Here is a 6,384-nt window from a genome sequence, read left to right on the forward strand (position 1 = left end):
CCAATGTTCTCCCAGAGGTGTTTCTGTAGCAGTGATGCTGGAGTTTATTCGCTTTGTTTAGATTTGGGTGCAATTTATAGATCTGAAATAATTGTTATTTTGACACTTTATTATTATAATAACGGTGGTGTTGTGCTAGCTTTTCGATTGTAGACGAACATAGTGCCATGTACAGGTTTTCTGCATGCATAGCTGTGGTGTCAAGTCAATATAGACTAACACGCACACACAGATTTACTATTTTAAGATTGTAGCTTAATTCTGTGACTTTGCAAAATTGGTTGATTCATGAATAAAAAAACTTTTCTGAATATGACTTATGAGGTTGTTACAGACCATGACAAGAAAGCCGTCGACGCTGTGGTAGCTGTGGTATGTTTGACATTTAGCATGTTTCCCTTAGCTACAACATTTGCTCTCATGTTCCCCCTCAGAACATTAACAGTAATACTGTTAAATAAAAAAGAGAAGGCTACAAAGTCAATTGCATTAAATGTCAATGTATACACAAGTGGAACAACATCATGCAACAAGACCCCAAACCAAACCAACATACAGGCCATCTGCAGTCTGTGCATACAACTGATTATTATCATTATAAATATACAACAGCCTTCCTCAGGGTAGAAAGAAAAGAGACAAAACTCAGACAAATTAAAAAAAAAAAAAGAAAGAAAAAAAGATGAACAAATAAAACAAGCTATGGACACAACGGTGCCTGAAACTTATTTAAAAAAAATCAACTGTAGAATAAAACAAAATGAAAGCAGACAAAGTGGACATATAGAGTAAACAATATAAACTCCACAGCAGCATTAACTACGCTGCTAGGCAACGCTGTTGACACATAGCAGTGGTTGTTGACGTTCTCGTCTGCAGAGTTCAGCAGTGTGTTGTTGTTGTTGTTGTTGTAGTTGTTGTGGTTGTTGTTGTTGTTGCAGTACTCACCTGTCTGAATGGCAACCTGCAAGTCCTCCACAATCTGCTACCAGCCGGATAGTCCCATTAGAAGTTGCAGTGGACTTTGGTGAAGTGGCGCTCGACGTTGCATCTTTTACCGACTGACACGCTAGCAGCACCGCAAATGAGACATTTGTCTTTCACATTAGTGGAAAAAAACAACCTCCGTTACCGGTTCCTCATGAAAACAGGCCTTTTATTGGCCTGGCTATTCTCTGCAGTCCTTGTTAACTCTTGTGTGTGATTACTAGCCTGCTAACTAACCGCCTAAAGACATCAGTGAAGCGCAGCAAACAAACCTGAAAGCAGCGTTTAACTGACAGGTCACGTGGGTGTGTCACTACTAGCGCCAGGTGCATTAAATTAGTCATTAATTAAGAGACAGGGATCAGCAACCTGCAGCTCTTTAGCTCCTCTCCAGTGGCTCCCTGTGGATTTTTAAAAATGGAAATGAATAACTGTTTTTTGTTTACATTTTCATTTTTATTTATCATTGTTGTAAGTCTATGGTACGACGGAGTATTAGGGCCACATCGAGGAAAAAAAAATAAATCTGAGATTTGGAGAATAAAGTCATAATATTATGAGAATAAAGTCATAAGTTTAAGAGAAAAAAAGTCATAATATTATAAAGTAGTAATTTAACATGTTATTTTCTTTTTTTCTTGTAAAGTTATGACTTTATTCTCATAATATTATGACTTTTTTTTCTTGTTAAGTTATGGCTTTATTATCATAAAATTACGACTTTTTTTCTCGTAAAGTTATAACTTTATTCTCGTAATATTACGGCGTTTTTTCTCGTAAAGTTATGACTTTATTCTCGTAAAGTTATGACTTTATTCTCGTAATATTACGACTTTTTTTCTCGTAAAGTTAGGACTTTATTCTTGTAAAGTTATGACTTTATTCTCGTAATATTACGACTTTTTTTTCTCGTAAAGTTATGACTTTATTCTCGTAATATTACGACATTTTTTCTCGTAAAGTTATGACTTTATTCTCGTAAAGTTATGACTTTATTCTCGTAATATTACGACTTTTTTTTCTCATAAAGTTATGACTTTATTCTTGTAAAGTTATGACTTTATTCTCGTAATATTACGACTTTTTTTCCCGAAAAAGTTATGACTTTATTCTCGTAATATTACGACTTTTTTTCCCGAAAAAGTTATGACTTTATTCTCGTAATATTACGACTTTTTTTCCCGAAAAAGTTCTGACTTTATTCTCGTAATATTACGACTTTTTTTCTCGTAAAGTTATGACTTTATTCTCATAATGTTATGACTTTTTTCTGGAAATCTCAGATGTTTTTTCCCTCAATGTGGCCCTAATACTCCGTAGTACATTTGCACCTTGGCCCTCACTGCATTAGACTTATATACGTATATATGTATTTTTACATTGTTGTATTGGTACTTTTACTGAAGAAAATTATCTGAGAACTTCTTCCACCACCTTGCGCCCCTGAGCATGACCATTACACCACTATAGAAGAGTCCATAAAGTTCCTCTGGAACTATAGTTTTGCCTTATTCAGTCTTTGTTTGACAGCAGGTTATACCTAAAAAGGGGGTTTATTTTCAAAAGATTTTGAGAAAAAAGGACACAAGGAAAGGATGAATCAAAAATACAGAGCAGTGGTAGAGGGGAAGCCTGGTCGCCATTCAAAGTGCAATCAGAAGAGTGTGTGAATCTCTAGTTGGTAATGAATGAAGCACAGACAAAATTGCATTTGGTGACAATCTCTCCCGTAAAAGTGGCATATCTTAACAGTGGCACCTTGTTCAGGTTTCTTACATGGGAAAGTGAGTTCATCTCATTTAGCTTAAAGGCTCAGAAGTGCACTTTGAGTACTCCACATTAAGGCTGTATAAAATCAGTTTCCATGGCAATTATGAAAATAGTCTCATTATCCATCTGCACAGGGATGCCAGTGATGAGGATAAAAACGATGCAAATCACACTGAAGAAAACTGCTAAAGTTGGTGTTGTTAGAGTGTGTTTGCCTTTACAGATTGTGCCCAGACTTGCTGACTGTCCTCTCTCACCAAATAAGGATTTGTCACTGCTTGCTCTTTCTGACCAGACAACTACTAGGTGCACAACATCCCCCCCTAACACTCCCACCATCCTCTCTTATAGTATAAACACAGCCAGAGTTGAGATGTTTCCATCTCGGCTCAGCAAGTTGCAATGTCAAAACACATTCAGGCCGTCACGATGTAACGCAGCGACAGCAGAGGTTAGAAAACATTTTAACTGCTGTCGACATCCCACCTCATTATAACCTACCAGTGTTCTAATCACAATGTATTCACAAGAAAGTGGCCTTTAAAGTATCTTGGGTCCAGGGCCGTCTTAAGAGATAGGTCATATAGGCGGTCGCCTAGGGTGCCACCTTCTGGGGGGCGCTGGTCGCCCTCTAAAAAAAAATAATAATAATAATTTGAAAAAACAAATTATATAAATAAATAATTAAATACATAAATACACTTTTCACCCCGTAACTCTCTTTCTCACATTTTTCATCTGCCCGGCTGCATTGATTTTTTAATGAAAGTGTAAATTGTAGTAAAACTGACTAAACACTTTTAAGCCAACAATATCAGGGACCAATTGTTTACTTATACTATAGTAAATACAGTTATTTATGAAAATGAAAATTAAATTTTTTGTCTTAAAACCATTGTGATGTCTGATGTGTGTTGCGGTTATTAGGGCTAGGGTAGGGTGACCAGGACTGCACAGCATTTTTATCTCGTCCCGCATCCCACATATTGAGACGATGTCCCACATTTTCATTGGCTCTAGTTTTCAAAAGCCAATCCACTGCAGGACAGAAGTTTTTCTAAAATCTTGCTTTCATCCAATGGCTGTGAAGAAAGCAGGCTGTCATCATTGGGCTGTGTTTGCTGTCAAACTGCACACACGTGGGTCAAGTGCAGGTTAACATTTCACCGTCTTGCTACACTGTGCCCAACGGGGACAATTGAGTCACCACAAAATCACAAGTTATGCAGATTTCGGTGGAATATGATGGAAACTACCACAAAGAAAAACACAGCTACAACAAAGACTGGGAAACTACTTATAACTGGGTGAAGCCAGCGGAAGGCGATTCTCAGAGCAAAATTTTTTATTTTTTCAATTTCACATGGGAGGGAGGAGGGAATAGCTACGACATGAAATGACACAGTACATGTGAGTCTCACAAGAAATGTGTGGCTCAAAAAGAGATGTGTCGATCTACAAACATACTCTTTGTCCCACATTTGGTTTGTTGGGATCTTGTCACCCTAGTTGAGGGTTATGGTTCTGGGGGGTTGAATCCTAACCCTAACCCTGGAACAGCGCTGCTAATAGCCTATGGCGCAAATCCGAATTTCACCCACGGCACCAAAAGAGCTAGAGCCGGCCCTGCTGGGCTCGTGACCTCATGGTTAAGATCCTCTGACGGAAGTCAGTGTTTCTCAGAGACCTTGTCGGGAGTCAAACGTGGTTTCTAGAAAACAGTTTTATAACATGTATTCTGGGAAAACAGCAGATGGTACTCGACTGGAAATGAATTGAATTGCATGAATTTTCTTGGCAAGCTCGAGCTTCCATAAGAAAATTAAATCCTTGCAGTAAAAAATATACTTAATTAATGCTGTAGATCATCAGGTTGGCAGCCATAAAATGAGTTTGATTAGCTTATTCAGCCTCAGATATATAGTAGTGTTTCAGGTATGTAAGTACTCATCATGTCATGAGGCGCTGGAGGCTTACACACAGTACTATCTATATTATATATGAGTCTACGAGCTCCTAATGACCACTGTTGCTTCGTGCGATCATGTCCCAACTCCCACCTCTGCTTACAGGATATTGTTTAATAACGCAGAAATTACACGGCCAGCTTCATGTAATTCTCTGGCTGGCTTCAGGCTGGTTATGTTTTCTTTCTTTTTTACTGGATATGGTGTCAGTATTTCAGGAACTGATGGTGCTTTTATTCTACATGACCTGTGTAGAAACACAACAGCGCCACATGCTGGACACTAAGGGGAATCACACTGAGACACTGAAAACAGTTTGAAGTAATTACGGAAAAGTGTGAACGTGCAAAAAGTAGCATAGTTGAGGGTGACTCGCAGAGGTAAAGGGAGGATGTGTGTACGTGACTATCTACATCACCCTTTACCACTCGCTTTCCTGTGACTACATGGTATGAGTCATTTGGATATTTACGTGCACACATGTACGTTTTGTGAATATTTGTGTGTGTTCTCATTTCCCAGGCTCCCTGCCAGTTCCCCCATTGCCAGCCAAGACAACACTAAATAAGGAACCTCTCTCTCTGCCTCTCCCTATTGCATTTTCTCTGTTTTCATCTCCTCTAAACACACATTACAATCTCTTGACCTACTAATCTGGGCTATATTTACATGTTTTTTCAACTGTACTGACACACTATTTGAGGTTTCTTTTTTAATGGAGTGAAAGTATTAAGATCACACACACACACACAAAACCACGCCGAGCCCCATGACAAGTATAGATCAAACATTTACTCTTTATCACAACTTTCAGCTTGATTAGAAAATTTAAACCATCTTTTTCAGTGATATGAAATATAAACTCGGGATCGCAAGCTAAAAGCCTTCCACTGAAAAACTACAGGCACCTTGTACTTTAATTTTTTTTTCAGCTTCACACCAGAGACCCATTATAACTGTATTCACACAGCAGAGTATAGAGAGAAGTTTCACAGTCGCACACCAGCCAGGAGACGGGGGATTTCACACCCGAGAAGGCGTGGAGAGATTACACCAACTCGTGGAAGAGAGGTGAGCCCGCGAGCTGAGCTTGTGCGATATCGTGGATGAGCTTCTTCCATCCCGGTAGTTCATTAACATTCATGATTCGGCACCTGGTTGATGTGGGCTGTGCTAAGTCTCTCTGTCTGACTTCCTACAGTGAGAAACATGGATCCGTATGGTTTCATGTCTATAGATTTTTTTATAGGGCTGACCCGAATGCTTCGACCATTGCCATGGTATTTGACCTTCAAATCACTATTCAAATACTTTTTTAAATATATATAAGTATGTAATAATAAAGTTTATTACACGGCTGTGTTGAATACTCAATTCTGATTGGTCATCTGTTATGTCTTTATAGCACACCGTTGCTTTAAAGATGCAATTCTGATGTTGGACTCTGGCGCACCGTTTTTGTGTCAAATTATTGATTTCCTAAGTAAGTAACCGTGTAATAAGTGGGATAATGTACAGCTAGCGGGTCATTGTTGTGAAAGAAACCCCTTCATTGCGATGTTGGGGTTTCTTCCACAACAATGACCGGCTCACTGTACATTATCCCTTACATAAAATCCCCAAATAGCCCGTGAAATAAGGAATAATCCCACAACATTAT

At 38.6% G+C, this 6,384-nt stretch overlaps 1 protein-coding gene across 1 annotated transcript in view; it reads right to left on the reverse strand.

Moving 5' to 3' along the window:
- med23 (mediator complex subunit 23) overlaps positions 1-1,191 on the reverse strand; it is a 130,014-nt gene extending 128,823 nt beyond the window's left edge. The window contains exon 1 of the mRNA XM_037751117.1: positions 949-1,191. The gene's annotated coding sequence lies outside the window, so the exon portion shown is untranslated. The remainder of the gene's footprint in view (positions 1-948) is intronic.
- Between the last annotated feature and the right edge of the window lie 5,193 nt (positions 1,192-6,384).

This window comes from Sebastes umbrosus, chromosome 18 (assembly GCF_015220745.1).
Source record: "Sebastes umbrosus isolate fSebUmb1 chromosome 18, fSebUmb1.pri, whole genome shotgun sequence".
Classification (NCBI taxonomy): domain Eukaryota; kingdom Metazoa; phylum Chordata; class Actinopteri; order Perciformes; family Sebastidae; genus Sebastes; species Sebastes umbrosus.